General features: G+C 39.1%; 1 protein-coding gene and 1 non-coding gene across 4 annotated transcripts in view; both read left to right on the top strand.

Annotated features, from left to right (window-relative positions):
• Tmcc1 (transmembrane and coiled-coil domain family 1) overlaps window positions 1-18,824 on the top strand; it is a 193,165-nt gene that overhangs the window by 13,203 nt on the left and 161,138 nt on the right. The window lies entirely within an intron of this gene.
• On the top strand, window positions 17,901-18,019 carry LOC141413025 (5S ribosomal RNA). The gene has a single exon (XR_012437867.1). It is a non-coding gene; the product is annotated as a 5S ribosomal RNA (ribosomal RNA).

The following is an 18,824-nucleotide window of genomic DNA, read 5'->3' as shown; positions in this document are numbered from 1 at the left end:
ACCACTTCTGTGTATTAACCTACAAACTCTCCACCCCATCATATAGTCACTCTATATCCTCTCCTTCCCTGGAGTTGGGGGGCCAAGCCTGTAATTACATGGTCCTGTCTCCTGGCAACAGGCCCCATCCTGCAGCTTTCTGGAGGTCCACCAAGAGTCACCTCATTAGCATAAACTCAGATGTGGTTGGAAGAAGGAACTTGTTATGAAAAATCAAAAGATGGTCCTATCATTGAGGAAACGCTAACGGTTTTTAGCAGCTCTGGGCTAGAAACGGGGTGGGGGGAGAACCCAAATATATATTTATTATCCTATCACATTACTATTACATGAAAGTAGATCTTGCTTTTAGGGCAGAGGGCTAGGTTTCAAAACATTGGTATTGAATTCCTTTAAGTCACTGATAGGTTTCTTTATTTGGCTAGAGTGCCACTGCTTTGATTCTTGGTAATATAAACAACATTTGTTTTGAAATTCTTAGATGAAAGGTGCCATTGAAACAGCTAAATGCCATATTCCTGAGGAGTCTGTCAAATTCCTGTATTGTTTCTTTTTTGCTTAGACTTTGTCCTCAGATGGCTGTACTCTAATCCTGTGACAGAGCTAACTTTGCAGTGTGATGTGACGAAAACAGATCACTTTTCTGACAGGAATAAGGCTCATTTTTTTTTAAACTATTGGGTCATGAAATTTGGGTAGAAGTGCCTTTGGGATGGTCTTAATCTTTTTAAGCATGTGAATTTTCATAGCCAAAAGAGGAAGGCTAAATTGTTAGGAATTCTAAATTCTTTTTTGCTGGTATAGTATAGAAATCTCCCCCCCCCCCCAATTTTAATGTGCTTGTTAATTTCCTTAGAATGTAAGCCTTAGTTACTATTAACTTAATGTAAGTTAATAGTAAAATCAGTTTTTTTGGTTGTACTGAGTTTGAACTTGGTTTCATGCTTGGTAGACAGGTGCTATACCAGTTGAGACATGCCCCAGCCTTTTCTGCTTTAGTTATTTTTCACTGGCCACCGCTGGTCTGGCCTGAGGTCCTTCTGCCTATGTCTTCATTGTAACTGGCATGATAGGTGCATGCCACCATGCCCAGGTTGTTGGTTGAGATGAGATCTCACTTTTTGCCCAGGTTGACCTCAAATTGCCATCCTCCTTATCTCCTCCTCCCCAGTATCTGAAATTACAGGCTTTACTACAATGCCTGGTAATATCTTCAATGTTTTTGAACAACTACAGGGAGTGACAAGAGCAAGCGTGGGTCTAACCTGGTTCATGGAAGAGTTCTTGGCACATATTAGGCACTCAATAAATATCTTGCTCTTCTAAGAGTTAGAAGTGTCTGTTCTAGTCTTTGTATGCTAACATTTACCTGTGTGACCTAACTAGAGTCTATTTCTCATTTTTAAAATTAATAAATTCTTTTAGCTCTGACTCAAGGGACTTAATTCATTGCTAGTCTTATTTTTCAAAAATCCAATTCCACTATGCCCTTGAAGTCAGTCTCTTGAAAATACGCAAATGCAGAGTTGCCAGAGAGGCTGAACCGGGAAGTGCTGTAAAATAACTTGCCCCTTTGGCTTCATTTGTTAGCTTGACTACATGTGCTTTCTCTGCTCTAAGAATGCCATCTTAGATTTTCTGTCTACACCAGGTTGAATCTATGTATTTATCAAATAAGTGGATTTCTTAGTGCCTGCCCAAAGAGGATGTATGGAAGGGGGAGTTTCATAGAATGACCTAACTTTTTTTCAAGTTGTCTGTGTTCCTGAATGAAATCATGTGCAGTAATTTGAGGTTGGAGAAAAGACTGCTTAAGATGTTTTTAAAAATTGTTTTCTTAAGATATGTTTAGAAAAATGTCCCCATATTTTCAGTATGTCATATTTTGACAGTCCCTTTAAGTATGCTGAAGAAGTGTAGTATGATTGTTAAATTTCTTTTAAGAATAATTTTCATTAGCATATATTAGTTGTGACATTAACATATGTGCTTACAATGTATCTTAGATTCACCCCTCCATCAATAAGTCTTGTTTTCCTTTTTTTTCCCCCTTTAGTGCAAAAATAACTTTCTTTTCCTTTCTTTTGGTAGTTAGGCTCGTCTTTGTTTTGGCCTAAAATGAGATGACAAACTTGGCCATTTAAAAATTAAAACTCAGGGGGTGGGGGCAGGGGGAGAAATGACCCAAGCATTGTATGCACATATGAATAATAAAACAATAAAAATTAAAAAAAAATTAAAATTCACTCAAAGCTAGGCATGGTGGTATGTGCCTGTAATCCTAGCTACTCATGACGGAGAGGCAGGAGGATACAGGTTCAGTGTCAGCCCTGACGAAAGTTAGTGAGACCCCATCTCAAAAACAAGGCATGGTAGAGAATGCCTGTGGTCCCAGCTACTTGGGAGGTAAAGGGGAATCACAATTCAAGGCCAGGCTGGGCAAAGTTAGTACATGACCCTGTTTGAAAAACAAAAGCGAAAGGACTGGGAGCATAGTTAAAAGGATAGAGAACTTTTCCTAGCAAGTGCCAGGCCCTGGGTTCAATTTCCAGTACTGAGAAAAAAAATAAAATTTGTTCAAAAAAGAGGTAAGGCAAGGATGACCCCAAGTTAAAATACATTTAGATTTGAAATTGATATCACTAGCTGGTTGCTTGTGGCTCTTGCTTGTAATCCTAGCTATTTAGGAGACTGAAATTGGGAGGATTGCCAGAGCCAGAAAGTAAACTGAAAAAACCAGAGCAGCTAGCCCCTCTCATCACTTTTTGGATGTTAAATTACAAGAATAGGGAGACCTAAAGGGGCTATCTGCATCTGCCTTCTCCTTTGAGATGTTAAGCTGCAGAGCTTCTTGAATGGGCTTATCTGACAAATAAATGCATGTTCTGAAACTCACCTTTTGTTGCTGTGTTTTGGGCAGACTAGATCAGTCTCCCTGTTACAGAACAAGAAACAGCACCCATCTTGGCTGCAGAACCGTTCTCTAATGATTAGGGATTGCTAGAGAATATGACCATGGGTATTTCCCCAGCTCAGAGAATATCAAACACAAGAAGGCCATTTTTGAGCTTATTTCCCACCCCTGCATTTCAAGCAGGAGGTACTTTTCTTTCTCCATTTTTCCATTTCTCTTTACTTTATCTTGTTACACTAAAATTTTTGTTAAAACTTCGACCTTGTAAGACTCCTTGAAATCCTTTTCTTTGTGGATCTCAAGTTCCTTTTCTTTTGCATGGAAACTGGGAAGCTGAGGGAATTCCCTCATTCCTATTGTGGTAATAGAAGTATGTAACTTTTAAAAATATTTATTATTGTTGTACTGGAGGTATATTGTGACATTTACAAAAATTCTTACAATATGGCATAGTCAAATTCACCCTATAACTTGTTTTTGATTTTACAGGGTGTTACAGCTAAATTTGCCTTGTATCTCAGAGGACTGTTTGAGCTTGGTATTTTGAACAGTGTTGGGCCCATTAAGACTTTGAGGACTCTTTTGAAGATGGACTAAATGTGTTTTTGCATTATGAGTTGACACATGAACCTTTGGGAGCCAGGAGGAGAATGTTACGGCTTGAATATCAAAAGTCTCCTATAGGCTCATGTGTTGCATGCTTGTTTCTTAGCTGCTGGTGCTATTTTGGGAGGTTCTGGAAACTTTAGCAGGTGGGGTCTCACTACAGAAAGTAGGTCAGTGGGGGTGTTCCTTGCGGGTTATACCTGTTTTCTGGTCCTTTGCTCTCCTTCCTGTTTGCCATGAGGCCCACAAACTCCTCCTGTCACTCTGTTGTGCCAGAATCGATGTAGCTAAGGACTATAGAATGAAGTCTCTGAAATCATGAGCTTTTAAGTTGTTCTTGCAGGTATTCTGGTCACAGCTATGCAAAAGTAACCAATATGCTGACTATAGGTAGATTAACAGAAGAAGAGGCGTGAAAATGTTAAGGGCAAACGGTGTTCCCAGGAGACCCTGGTTCTTGCTTTCCAGCGTGGAAGAATCCAAGCAGAATGCATAGGCGCAAATGGGGTTTATAAAAAGTTAGAAAAGAGAACTATAAAGGGAGCGTGGTGGGATGCAGGTGGAGCTGGTGGCAGAGAGAGCTGCTTTTCTTTTTCAGGTGCTTTTAAAGCCTACACTAACCCTGGGGAGGGCAGACCCAGGAGATTACCACACAATAATGAATGAGTGGAGAGGGGCATGGGCGTTTCTCCGCCAGGTGCGGGTGGTCTGGGCCATCCCTGGGCAACCTACATGAGCCCCAAACTTTTCCAGCTTCTAGCCTGCCTCAAGAGCATATGTGCACAGGAGTCATGCAAAATATGAAAAAGCTCAAAGAGGTTTAGTTAGATGGTTGATGGGTGAGGCTTGAAATACCCTCTTCAATGTGGAGGGCTGTAGGTGATTTTAAAGGGGTGGTAAATGAGTTTTAGGATAGAGAATGAGCCAGTAGAAGTTACAGTGGTCTGGCACAAAGTTCCTCTGGCCTCTAGGTATGGTGTTTGATTTTTAATCTCTTCCTTTGTGACAGTTTAATCTTCCTTGGGTAATGACATTTCAGTAAGAAGTTTTGAGGCAATTGTGTTCCTCTTTAGCATATCCAGTCTTGAGGTATGTAAGGGAACTTCAGGGGAAAGCCCTCCCCTGCTTTTGTTGCTCCCCATATGCTTTTCGGTCTGAAGCCCCCTGTTTTGGGGCATTGTTTTCTGGCCTTCCGATAGCAGAGTGGAGGCAAAGGAGGATTAGAAGGCCTAATATTGGTTAAAGGTGTAGACGTACCATTGAGTGAGTAAGTATTTATTGAATTCCAACTCTGTGCTCAATAATATTATGGAACTGGGATGTGATACAGCACTTCCCTTCATGAAGCTTACATTCTAGGGCTCGGGTTGCGGCCCTGGGTTCCATGTCTAGTATGTCAAACAAACAAAAAAAAGCAGCTTACTTTCCATCAAAGAAAGAGGTAAACATGAATAGCTAACTATTGCAGGCTACACAGCTTGTGCTATGGGAACTCAAAGAAGGGAGAGAATAGGTGAATGCAACAGTGTTAAGAGTATTTGATCCATGGCTCTATTTGAATAAATATTGGAGAAAAGGGATAACATCGCTGGCATGACAGATATAAGCATGGGGACAAATTAGTCTTATATTGTGTGTTTTTGCATTTGTAAGACTAGCCTAACCTGTTTGTTGATCTTTTGGAAACAAAGGCTTAACTTTGAGTAAGGTAAAGTTTAAGTTTGGGCTTTTTTTTTTTTTTTTTTTTTGTGGTACTCGGGTTTGAACTCAGGGCCTTATGCTTGCTAGGTAGGTGCTCTACCACTTGAGCTACTCCCCCACTCCCGAAGGGTGGAATTTGTGAGAGAGAATTGAAACAAAGGACATGAGCCTTTTTTTTTTTTTTTCCCCTTTAACTCTCAGGTAGAATGAATAGGAGGGGGAAGAAATTTGCTTGCACAGGTGAGGACTGTTGGAAGTATCAAGATATTGTAATCCTGAAATAAAATAAAAGAAGTATCAAAAATAACTTCTGTTTCCTATAGTGAGAATAAACTTTTGTGAAAACATTATCTGTTGATAAACCTTGCTCTTTTAAGCCAGTTGTGCTGGCCATGTGCTGTAGTCTCAGCTACTCAGGAGTCTTAGGGGTGACTATGTGAGTCCAGGAGCTCAAGGCTGACTGGACAACATAGCAAGACACCCTCCCCCCCACTGCATCTGTCCCCCAAAAAGAGAAAGAAAAGGAAGCCAGGTGTCAGTGGTGTGTGTCTGTCATTCTGAGATATACCGTAAATCAGGAGGATTGTAGTTCCAGGCCAGCCTCGGCAAAAAACAAGATCCTATCTGCAAATAACTAGAGCAAAAAGAGCTGAAGATGTGGCTCAAGCAGTAGAGCACTTGCCTAGCAAGTGTGAAACCCTGAGTTCAAATCCCATTACTGCCAAAAAGAGTATCATTGCTTTCATAAGACATCTGTTTTACCAAAAGTATTCCAAGGTTCAAACCAGAACTTTAAAATGTCATTAGCATGTGGTAAGTTAATTATTTTGTGATAATTTGCTCCTTGATAGTGAATAAAACCAGTGTGTACATTTTGTGTCTTTATGGTAAATTACTAACAAATGTATTGAATTTCTGTTCATTCCAGATTTGTGACCTAGCAATTCTATCTGTAGTAATAGTGAAAATATGAAATATAGCTGTGGGTATGCTGTTGTTAAGCAGATGTGAGATGAAGACTCTAAAATATGAAGTTATTTATTTCATAATCCAGATTTAGAAATCAGTAGGGTTCAGGTCAGGTTGGAGTGCCAGGGACTCAGAGTAGTAAGTGCATTCCATTTTGATTTGTGTGGCTTAGTCTACTGTTGATCAAAAGCTGTGAGAGTTCATAAGATATGCTTTGTGGTCTAGGCTTTATATGAATGATGACTCCCAAGTCTGCATTTCTTTTTCTAGTTCTGGGGTTTGAACCCAGGGCTTCCTAGGGAGGTGTTCTAGCTCATGAGCTACTTCCTTTTTGTGTGTTGGGTATTTTTGAGAAAGGGTCTCGCCTTTTGCCTGGGCTGGCCTCAAACCATGATCCTTCTGATCTCTGCCTGAGTAGCTAGGATTACAGGTGTGAGCCACTGACACCTGGCCCCAAATCTGCATCTTTAGCTAACACTCCCTACTGTTTGCTAGACACTTTTTGATGTCCTGCAGATTCCGAAACTTACCTTTTCTTTACCAGATTCATTGGCATTTTGCATCGATTTCTTTACATTCCCATGTAATTATACCTCATAAAGTTTTATTTATTTTGATTAATGCCTCATCACTTACTGAGTCAGCTAGTCCACAAAACTTGGAGTTTCTTTTTTTTACTTATGAAATATTTCTTCCCTATTGAGGCCTCAGAATTTTTGTTTACTCATTCATTTACTCATTTTTTTCTGATCCATTTATTGATCCCAGTTATGTGCTAGGTGTATTGTACAGCGTCCTAGGGATGTAGTGGTACGTAAGACAGAGCCATACTGAGCTTATGGTGGGTTTCATAGTTTTTCTTCCACTTTGTTGGGCTATTGTGGTATGCATCCTCATTTTGTCTGTTCATAAGCATAATGCATGCTTAACTTGAAGGAGTGTAAGGGCTGAGGATTAACTCAGTGGTGTAGTGCTTGCCTACCATGGAAAAGGCCCTGGGTTCATCCTCAGCACCATAAAACAACGCAAAGCAAAAGTGCAAGGATAACAGAAATGTTTATTGCTGAGTGCAGGACTCCTTGTTTTTTTGTTTTTTGTTTTTGGTGGTACTGGGGTTTGAACTCAAAGCTTCACACTTGTAAAGCAGGTGCTCTGCTGCTTAAGTACACCTCTAGCCTGCCTGTATTCTTATCTTTCTGAAATAACTGCTCATTCTCTAGATTTTTTTTTCAAAACATAGTCAGTAATCTTCTAGCACATCTCTTTGCCTTTCTTTCTTTTTGTCTGTGTATCACAAATGCTACTAGAGATAACTTGTTAAAAACTGTTAATTGTTAACCCTTAGCTGAATTCCTTCTCCTCAGAGAAGGTGTTTTGCATCTCAGAATGAGATATAAACACCTTAACATGACAGTTACAACCCATTAGGATCTGGTCCCTATCTACTTTTCTTGTTTCCTCCAGAAACTTTCTCTGATGTGGCCCATCTTAGAAGCATAAATAAAGGACTTCAAGTACTGTGTGCTGCATTGTTTCCTCCAAGTGATGAGTCATCCTCTGAATTGGGAAAACAGGTTGATATAAATTCAGTAATAGTCTGTTTACCTTTCTGTAAATCACCTTGGTCACAGTGGAATAAAACAGATTACAGTAGGGTCCTTAAAAATTAATGCAGGAAAGTGTAGAAATGTTGAAACAATCTGAAATTTTATCCCATGGACAATTACCATTAAAGTTTTTGTGAACATCCCTCCATTCATGTCTCTTTGAAAATATATCCACATGTTAGTAAAATAGATGAATATAATACAATTTTATATAAAATCATACATAATACTGCTTTTTTTTTAAATTTATTTTGCTTCAGACATAGGTTTTAGAAATTTCTATGTCAACTGAAGAGAAAATATTGGAATCACATTTCAAGAATAATGAGAAGGGCTGGTGGAGTGACTCAAGTGGTAGTGAGCCTGCCTAACAAGCTTGAGGCCCTGAGATCAAACCCCAGTACCACCATCCAAAAAAAAAAAAAGAAAGAAAAAAAAAATTGAGAAGCCTTTCTGGAGCAAATATTGTTTGGGAGAGTTGGGAAACTGGTGTGCCTTCTGTTGACAATAATGGCGCCGATAGGTTTCAGTTCTTACTGTACCCTTAAGCTTCTGTTTTCCAGGGTCATGGTCCTGCCTCAAGTCTAGCTTGAACCCTCCTTCTGCCCCAACCTCCAATCAGCACGAACCATAAGATCCTAACCAATCAGATCATGCTGAGTCCCACTGAGGGGTATTTAAGCTCCTGCCCCTCTCTCCCTCTCTCTCTTGGCTCTCTCTGCTCTCTCCCTCTCCCACGCGGCAATAAAGAATCTCTTGGCCAGATCAATCCTCTCCAGGTGGTCATTTTGTGGCCTATATTTCCTTACAACTTCTTTGATCCTCCTGGGTACATGCTGCTCTCTGGGCTTCCGCTGTACCCCAAGTGTCCTATCATGGCCCTTAGTCAACATGGTTTACTTTTCTGTCTAGCCCAGAGTGCCTTGTATCAGCTCTCTTTATTCCTTGGGACTGATACAATGCCTGACACCTAGTAGGCATTTCATTGTTTGTACAATGGATTGGATAATATGCTCTATTGTTACCCAAAGTGTAATAATCACTTTAGGTAACATGGCATCCAGTTTCTCATAGGAAAGGTGTAGGTATGGTGAATATTTGTATCTTTTTTTTTTTTTTTTTTTTTTTGCAGTACTGGGGTTTGAATTTAGGGCTGTATACTTGCTGGGCAGATGCTCTACTGCTTGAACCACATTCCCAGCCCTTTTTTGCTTTTGTTGTTTTTCAAATAGGGTCTCTGTTTATGCTTGGGTTTGCATAGACCATGATCCTCCTATTTATGCTTCCTACATATCTGAGATGAGAGGCATCCAGCTTTTTATTGGTTGATATGGGGTCTTGTGAACTTTTTGCCTGGGCAGGCTTCGAACTGTGATCTTTCCCATCTCTGCCTCTGGAGCAGCTAGGATTACAGGTGTGTACCACTGCACCACGGCTAGTTGCTTTTAAAGTAACTGATTGCTCAGATATAGTCCAACTCTAAAATTTTGTGGCTATGAAATAAGAGCTATACTTTATATCAATATATCGAGCCTATATTTAGTCTTTACCTTTTTTCTATAAACATCTAACGGAAGGATAAAGTGTAAAAATAAAGAATAAAATTACAGTGAAAGTATAGTGAAGCATAGCTTTTGGGGGAGCATGAACCTGAGAAGTTTGCATTCTTTACATTATTTAACATCTAGTTCTATGTAAAAATATATTTTTCTTTTGGGAACAAGAACATACAGCATTTGGGGGTGTGTTGGAGATGGAGAGGATCTTGATTTGATTCCCCTGGTTTTTAGCCAGAGGTGACTTGAACAAAATTTGTCTTTTTCTCCCCTTATTTTGTCCTTTTTTCTTTCCTACCCCCTTCTGTAAAATAGAAGAATCTCAAGATTCAATCTCTGTGTATCAAAGGTTAGATTATAGAGCAGGGTTGGGAGACCTGTTTTTCTTTCTTGATGTTGAGATAACAAAGCAACCACACTTGGTTCTTGTTACTCAAAGGAAACAAAATCTGACTCTTAAATTACATGTTTTGGAATGATGAGGTTAATTCTTTGGAGTGCTTAAAAAAAAAAAAAGACCAAACATTTCATTTAAAATTTCCAGTAAATGCACAAATCTAAATGAATTTTTACAAAAAAATTTACAAGAAAATTTTTTGTAAAATTTTTACAAAAACATAGCAGTATATGTCCACAATCAAATTTTGATAAAGTACATTTTCATCTCCCCTGAAAATTCCCGTATGCTCATTTCCAGTGGTTACCCTCGTTTTGAACACTTCAGGTGCTTTATTATTCATGATAAGCTAATAAAAACCAATCTTGATATCTTTTACGTTTCCTCAATTGAATCATGAGCACTATGATAATAAAGTCAGATCTGTAACAAGTAAGGAAAGCAGAAACAGGGCAAACTTGTTAAAGTACTCTCCTAATAAAACCTTAGTCCATGGCAGAGGAGATCAGTAGTTTAACATTGATAATGTGGCAGTGTTATTTGAAAGTGGTGTGTACGTAGGAAAAGGAGGCTCGTTAGGTCAAGTGAGTGACGTGCTTGTTGCAGTTCTTTGAGTTCTATTCTACCTGTGCTTTTGTGTACCTGTGGAAAGTCCTCACGTAACCTCATTTACTTCCATTCAATATTTATTCAACTCCTTTTTGTTAGACCTTGGATCTCTAAAGTTCTGTGGCTTATCTGTGCTGATAGTCCATCCTTTAGCTATTTATTATAAGTCTTATTTCCTGATTGTGTGTGTGAATACATATATGTATATTGTGTATACCTGTATATATGTATATATACATATTCATCTTTTTTAGTTTTAAATTTACAGAAATGTTGCAGAAATAGCAGAGTTCTTGTATTCCATGTCCTAATTTATTGTTAACACCTTACTTTACAACTTTCTTAAAGATGTATATTTATATGCTTTAAAATTTGTTCATTTTTAGTGTCTGTTTCAGTGACTTTTAATATATTCAGAGTGGTACAAACATTGCCCACAATCTAATTTCAGAATATTTTCATAACCCCCCCCCCCAAAAGAAACCTTGTGCTCATTTAACATTCATTTTCTCCCACTCTAAACTGAATTTTTTTTTCCTTGGTACTGGGGATTAAACCTAGGGGCTCATGCTTGGTACGAAGGCATTCTGCCACCTGAGATAAGCCCCCAAGCCTTTTGTTTTTATTTTGTTTTTGAGATAGTGTCTATCTTCACCCACACTGGCCTTGAACTCTGTCTTCCTACCTCAGCCTTCTGAGTATCTGGGATTACCACTATGAACATTCATATGCAAGTTTTGGTGTAGTCTATCTGTTTGTGCTAGAGATGGAATTACTGGAGTATATGGTAACTTTTATACTATGTGGTAACTTTTTATTTGAGGAACTGCCAGACTAGCTTCCAAAGTGCCTGGGCCACTTTATATTCCCATCAGCAATGTATGTAGGTGCCAGTTTCTCCACTGTTCAACACTTTAAAAAAATATGTACTATATATTACAGTTCAAGTTTTGTTAGTGTTTTTTTGAGGCAGTGTCTCCCTATGTAACCCAGGTTGGCCTCCAACTAGTGATCTTCCTGCCTCAAGCCTCTTGGGTGCTGGTATTATAGGTGTAGCCATCTCACCTCACATGGTATAGTTTGATTTCAATTCCCCTAGTGGGTGTGAAATGATACCTCATTGTGGTTTTGATTTTCATTTCCCAAATAACTAAAGAAGTGATTATCTCTTCAAGTGTTTGTTTTGGCTATTTGATGTCTTCTTTGACCCTGTTTTCAAGTTGGGTCATCTTAATTGTATCTTGCCTCTTGCTTTAACAATGAGACTTTTAAGTTGCTTGAAAGATTCTGAATCATTTGAGAAGTTTTTGCCTTAAGTGATAATTCTTTTGGATAATAAATTATTAGTATTTCTGTTTATCTTCACCAGCTCCCCCTTCTCAGAATGCTAAAAGGAATGTCAAATAGGTCTTAGTCCCATAATAAATATATTTGGTTAATTTTTCCCCTTGTATGACTGACTACATGTAAAAACAAAGATGGTTGGAAAAGCATGTTTCAAATCCTAGGTAGTGTACACACTCCAGGGAGTAAAGGATTTTAAGTGAGTTGGGTGTGTGTGTGTGTATATGTTTGCTATGTAGGTAATAATACAAAAACATAGAAAGGGTCAATAAATATTAATGAGAAAGTTACTTCTATGACAGTGTGCGGTGATGGCAGTGTTATTTGATAGACTTGTACATCGTGGACACGTTACTCAGCACACATAACTATCTACACAGAGTTGTGTTCTGAGGACAGTGTACGTACTGTTCTGTTGCTTGTCCCTTCCTAGAATATTTAACAATACTTTGTGAACACATTTAATCCATTTAATATTTTGTGGAGTTAAGTTTTGACATGAAGGTATAAAACATCTACTTCAACACATGAAGAGTAGGTGATTCCTGAAGTTAGTAGGGGAGAAAATGTTTAAGTGTTTAACGTGTATATTTTTTCAATTATTAGATATTTTATAGATTAAAAAGGACTATTAGTAATTATTTCCTGCCTTGGTGTGTGTCATGAAGTCCTTTCTTTAGTGCCCCAAACATGTTTTTTCAGTTGTAATTGGTGGTTAATCGATAAAGTATGCAGTTATGGCTGGGTGTGTAGTTTGTTCCTGTAATCCCAACTACTCAGGAGATGAAGATGGGAAGATCGTAGTTCCAGGTCATCCCAGGCAAAATGTTTGCAAGACCCCATCTTTTTTTTTCTGCAGTACTGAGGCTTGAACACAGGGCCTACACCTTGTGGCACTCCACAAGTGCTTTTTTGTGATGACTTTTTTCGAGATACGGTCTTGTAAACTTTGTTCCGGCAGGATTATAGGCATGAGGCCACCAGTGCCCAGCAAGAGTCCATCTTAATGAGTAAGTTGGGTGTGGTGGTATGTGCCTGTGGTTCCAGCTACTTGGGAAGCTACTTAGGAGGATTGAGGTCTGAGGCCAGCCCCTGGCAAAAACACATGACCCTACTTGAAAAATAACTAAAGTAGAAAGGGCTGGCATGGCTCAAATGGTAGAGTGTCTGCCTAGCACATGTGAGGTCCTTAACTCAAAAACCCCAGTACCACAAAATAAAAACCAAAAAAAAAAAAAAAAACAGTTGGACTGATGTGGGGAGATAACATGGACTGTGGTATGCTAGTGATTAATGAAAGTTTTAAGTCTGTTGGGAAGTTTAACAAGTACTTATTGACAGCAGCTGTGTCAGGCTCTCTGAAGGGAGAAAAAGTAATTGATCAAAGTCCTAGGTTTGTTTTTCAGGTGGGGAAGGAGAGGGAGGCAGTGGCAAATCACATTAGAGCAAAGAAGTCAAAAGGCATTGCATCTACATATACTCTAAATGTTGCTATAAGATGTTGAGACATCACCTTTTCCTCCTTATTTAAATTTTAAATGCACTTATTACAGTAGAATATGAAACAGTGTAGTGTTTGGCAAAATGAGGGAAATTATAACATGGGAGAAGGTAACTGGATGCTCTACTTGGACAGGAAGCTGCACTAGAGTAGTGGAGATGAACGTTCCATCTTTTCCATGTGCGGGCCATGTGACCTTCAATGTGTCACTGAGGCCTCATTTTCCTAGTCAGTAAAATGTGCGTTAACAGCAGGCATCAGGATTGCTGTGAAGGCTCGGGCCCTGGGGAGTGCAGAGTGCTGTGTGCATTGGCTGGTGCTGTGAAGACAGGTCTCTCACTCTGAGAGTCTTAGTTTCATGTCATCAGCTGTTCTCTTCAGTGACTGATCCTTTTTTACTTTTCTTTGCAGTGATTTTTTTTCCCTCTGCGTCCTATAAATTGTTTACAATTAGGCCCAATTGGTGGTTTCTTTTTCAGTTACCAGGCTGAGCAGCAAACTGTGAGTGGCAGGACCTCCCAGGATAATGAGAAACCCACTGTGGCACTGAGTGCCCGGGTGCAATGAAGGCAGGGGTACTGTGAGAGCTCCGTGTCCAGTCCTCACTCCAATCTTTGTTGTGACTGGCGGCAACCTGTGGAAGCCATGGTTAGCAGGTTACCTCTGGGTGGCTGCTGCAGGCGTTGGAACCTTTTTTTCAGGCTACAGGTCAGGCTTGTTAGGGTTGTACTTCTACTTTGCATTCTTACCTTTTTTTGGGAGGGGGAGGGTGGTACTGACATTTGAACTCAGGGCCTCAGGCTTGTTATGAAGGTGCTCTACCATTTGAGCCACTCTGCCAGCCCACATTCTTACTTTTTTGCAAATGATAAAGTGGAGGAAAATTACTATAAATTTTATCTTTGATTACCTTTGGGGAAAAGTAAAGTAAGAAAAATTGGGAACAATTAATAAGAGTGGGGTAGGCACACTAGTGGTGTTTTATAAACTCCTATTTCTTCTCAGATGGTGCTTTTTTTAAAAAAAATTTTTATTCATTTATTCATACATTGGATGTGTGCTTTCTTACATTTCAGTGTTTTGTAATTGTGTGCATTTAATATAGGAGCATTTCTCTTCAAAAGGTTATGAAAGGTTTGCCTTTTAATCAATTTATGAAATGTAGAATAAAGAGATTACAGTAAAGTCCATTTGACTTGAGTTTTTAGCTAACATACACTATTAGTGTATCAGCCCAGGTCCCCACAGAGGAACTTCCTTGTACTGACCTAAATAGAGTCATACTTACCCCACCCTATTCTTACCTGTTTCTGGCAACCAATAATCTGGTTTCTATCTCTGTAGTTTTATTGTTTTGAGAATATTATATGAATGGGATCCTACAGTAGTAATCTTTTGAGATTAACTGCTTAAAAAATGCAATAAACATCATGCCCCCCTCTAAGTAGTTACACACAGAAGTATCAGTTATTCCTCCTTTCTTCTGCTGAGTGGTGTTCTGTGGTATGGATGTACCAAAGTCTGCTCACACATGCACCTGCTGAGGGGCATTAGTGTTGCTTCTGATTCTGGGTATTACTAGTAATGCTGCCATGATCATTTGTGTGCAGATTGCTATGTGAACATGTAATGCCCAGGAGTACAGTTGTTGGGATGTGTGGTTTCATTTTATAAGAAGCCATCAAACTTTGCCAGAATAGTTGTACCACTTCACATTCCTACTAGCAATATGAGACCACTAAGATTTCTTTTGTTACTTGCTCATTCATCTTCTGTAAGTGGTGGTAGATGACAGAAATTTAAGAAAAATTTTTGTAAGAAAATGATAAAATGAAAACGGCATTACCATAATTATTTTCAGCAAGTATGCAGTAACTCTTAGGAGAATAAAGTTTGCTCCCGTACGTTGTTTTCTTTGGCAGTCTTTTGCTGACCTTGTTTGAAGACACTGATAACTTTGAAGTATGAGATTGGTTTGTTACTAAACTTTCATCCTAAGGCATTTGGTCATTTTAGAACCTGAAGAACCAATTTCTTTCTCTTTGATTCTCATTATTTCTCTAGAAACGTTTGCCTTTTAATAAAATTGTTAATAATTTATGATACTACAGCTTGTTATTACAAGATCTTAAACTTTTCATTCGTCTTTTCATCATGAATTATGATAATCATTATTCTTATGACAGAATTGTTGAAACATCATTGCGATGTATTTGTTACCATTAAAATAGGCAATTCCCCAAGCAACCATATTCATACTCAGACTTTAGAATAGTCACTGTGCAATAGCGTTGGGTTTTTTAGGCCACGGAAGCTATCCAAGAATTTTGTGAATAAGGTTGAGAACTGGTCTTGCCAGAATTCATGGGAAAGATGCCTGTCTTGTTTTGTGTGGTGGAAGAGGGTTTTTCATCCAGACATTGCCCTGCTTTCTCCTCTTCCTCCTGAGCTTTTTTGGATTCTTTTTATTTTTAAGTGTATAGGAATTTTGATTTCTTTAAATATTTTTTGGTAAACTTAACTTTCACTGGTTTTTTGTGGGATAAGTTGAATAAGAAGTTACTTCAAAAAAGCCGGGAGATTTGTCTTTGGCTTGAGACTTGACAATAAGGTGTCAAAACAAAACAAAACAAAATAAAAACCCTAGTAATTTTGTTATGAAACCTGTGATCAGATTTAAATTGCTCTATTTTAATCAATGGAGTTTGAGTTTTTGATGATTCTTCACATAAATAGGAAACAATCAGATGAAGGCCTGTTGTAAATCAATGTCATTATCACAGCTAAAGGGACCTTGCTAAAAGGAAATTGAAATAGTAAGGAGAAGGTAAGGGTGGTGGGCTTGACCTGGAGTGGGGTGCCTTGTGACTGCCACACTGAATTTGGACTTGGGCATTCGGGGCCCTATTTGAATTCCTGAGCATGGTCATATGTCTCCTTCTCTGTGCAGCACATTTAATTGAGCTTTCTAGACATTGCGTGTATCATGTGCAACAAAAACTGATGTGATACCTCCTCCTGTAGAACTTGGGTCTGGTGGAGCAGTCAGAAATGGGAAGTTGCAGCTGTGATGTAAGAGTAAGTTTTGAGTAAAATGCATGTATTAGTAAGGTTTGAACATAAGAGAAGGTATCCTCAAGACATATTTGGTGGGTGCCTGGTAAGATTGCTGATGTCTATAATCCCACTTAGTTGGGAGGTGGAGACAAGAGGATTGCCTTTCAAGGCCAGTCCTGGCAGTTAGTAGGAGAACCTATCTGAAAGGCAAACTAAAAACTAGAAGGACTAGGGGTGTTACTCAGTTGGTAGATTGCTTAAGCCTGAGTTCATTCAATCCCTTATGCTACAAGAAAAAAAAATATTCGTATGTCATGTTAACTTGGCAAAAAGGATGGATGGTTGTGTAGATAGAGGAAGGTTCAAAAGTCCTGTGGTAGAAGAGAGAATGGTGAAAGTAGGACTCTGATTAAGGTCTGAGTAGTGAGAGCTAGGAGGAAAAAGATCATGGAGAAATAGGCTTATTCTTGCCAGGATTTTATACATTTTGTTAGGAAGTTGTTGCCTTTATTCAGTGAGGAATAGGAGTCATTAAAATGTTTTAAGCAAGAAAGAACACAGTAAGATCTGTCTTCTTTCTTTCTTTCTTTTTTTTTGTGGTACTGGGTGTGAACTCAGGACCTACACTTTAAGCCACTCCACCAGCCCTTTTTTTGTGATGGATTTTTTTTGAGATAGGGTCTCACAAACTATTTGCCTGTGCTGGCTTCGAACCGTGATCCTCTTGATCTCTGCCTGCCTCTTGAGTAGCTAGGATTACATGGGTGAGCCACCAGCACCTGGCAAGATCTATCTTTTTGAGGTGCGAGGTGGGATGCATGTTAGGCAAACACTTATTACTGAGATCCATTCCAGCCCAAGATTTTCTTTCTTTTTTTTTTTTTGTTTCATATTATTCTGTTCTTTGAATAAGTACACATACAGGAGTTACTTTTCCACTGTGTTTACAGGTAATTTCCATATCCTTTAGATTTTTGTTTGTTGTTTTATACTGTAATTGGTACTGAATACTTCTTGCAGCAATTGTATACTTCCCAGAAATGCTTTTCTCAGCTGGATGTGGTGCTTACCTATAATCCTAACTGCTTAGGAAGTGGAGATCAGGAGGTTCTAGTTCTAATTTGAGGCCAGCCTGGGCAAAAAGTTATCAAGACTCCCATCTCTGTGAACAATCTGAGATGGTGGTGTATGTCTGTAATCCAGCCATGTGGGAGGCATAGGTAGGAGGATCAGGGTCCGAGACCACCTTCTGGTCAAAATGTGTGAGACCGTATCTGAAAAATGAGTAAAGCAAAAAGGTTTGGGAGTGTGGCTCAAGTGGTAGAGGTCTGGCCTAGCAAGTGCCAGTCCCGGAATTCAAACCCCAGTACCGCATTCCCCCAAAGGAAAAAAAAATAGCATATATATTCTCCTGCTCATGTTTCCTCAGTGTTTGCAAATAACTAAGGCTGCATTATTAGTTGATATTTGCAGTAGTTAACTGTGTATTCCCTTCTCAGCAATCCCTTCATCTCCCGTATGCCTTTTGTTTTTAATTCTAGAAATTTATAAAATGTTAACATTTAAAACGATCTCATTGCTCAGGAGTGTGTCTTCTAATGGAATTAATATGGTCAGAGAATTAAAAGATAAAAACAAAGTCTCCGGCCATACCACCCTGAACGTGCCTGATCTCATCTGATCTCAGAAGTTAAGCAGGGTCGGGCATGGTTAGTACCTGAATGGGAGACCACCTGGGAATATTGGGTGCTGTAGGCTTTAACATATGAGTAAAAACCAAAGTAGGTATTATTTGGTTTAGAGCTGTATTCTGTTAATTTTCTTTTTTCTTCAATTTTTTTAAACTGCAGTAACACGTACATAGCATAAAATTTGTCTTGATCATGTTTACCTGTGCAGTTCACTGTTATTAAATACATTCATAGCCAGGTATCTTAACACATGTCTGTAATCCTAGCAGTTGGGAGACTGAGGTGATTGTGAGTTAAGAGGCCTGCCTGGGTGTCTAATGAGACAGTCTAAAAAGACATTCATAATGTACAGCCATCCCCAGTACCCAGCTCCAAAATTCCTTTGACCTTATAAACCGAAGCCCTAAGCCCATTAAGCAGTGCCTCCCATTCCTCTTTTCCCAAGTTGTTGACACTCACCTTTTTGCCTCTAGCATATGGACTGCTCTCAGTACCTCAGTAGAACCACTCCTCATTTGTCTCTGTGATTTGCTTGTTTCACACTGCATAGTATCCTCATGTTCATCTACATTGCAGCATTCTTCCTTTTTAAGGCTTGGCCGCTTTCCTTTGTATGTATATGCTGCATTTTGTTTAGCCATTCGTCCATCCACCAGTAGACCTTGAGTTGCTCCTACATTTCAGCTTTGGTTGTGGGTGCGCAGAAATCTCTGAGACCATGCTTTCAGTTCTTTTGGGTTTATTCTTGGCAGTAGAATTGCTAGATCATATGTTAATTCTGTTTTTAGCGTTTCGATAAGTCACCATACTATTTGCTACTGTGGCCGTACCATTTTGTATGTCCACCAACAGTTCATGAAGGTTTCAGTTTC

The sequence above is a fragment of the Castor canadensis genome, chromosome 10, assembly GCF_047511655.1.
Source record: "Castor canadensis chromosome 10, mCasCan1.hap1v2, whole genome shotgun sequence".
Classification (NCBI taxonomy): domain Eukaryota; kingdom Metazoa; phylum Chordata; class Mammalia; order Rodentia; family Castoridae; genus Castor; species Castor canadensis.
Note: the sequence above shows the minus strand (reverse complement) of the source record. Positions and strands in the feature narration are given on the sequence as shown.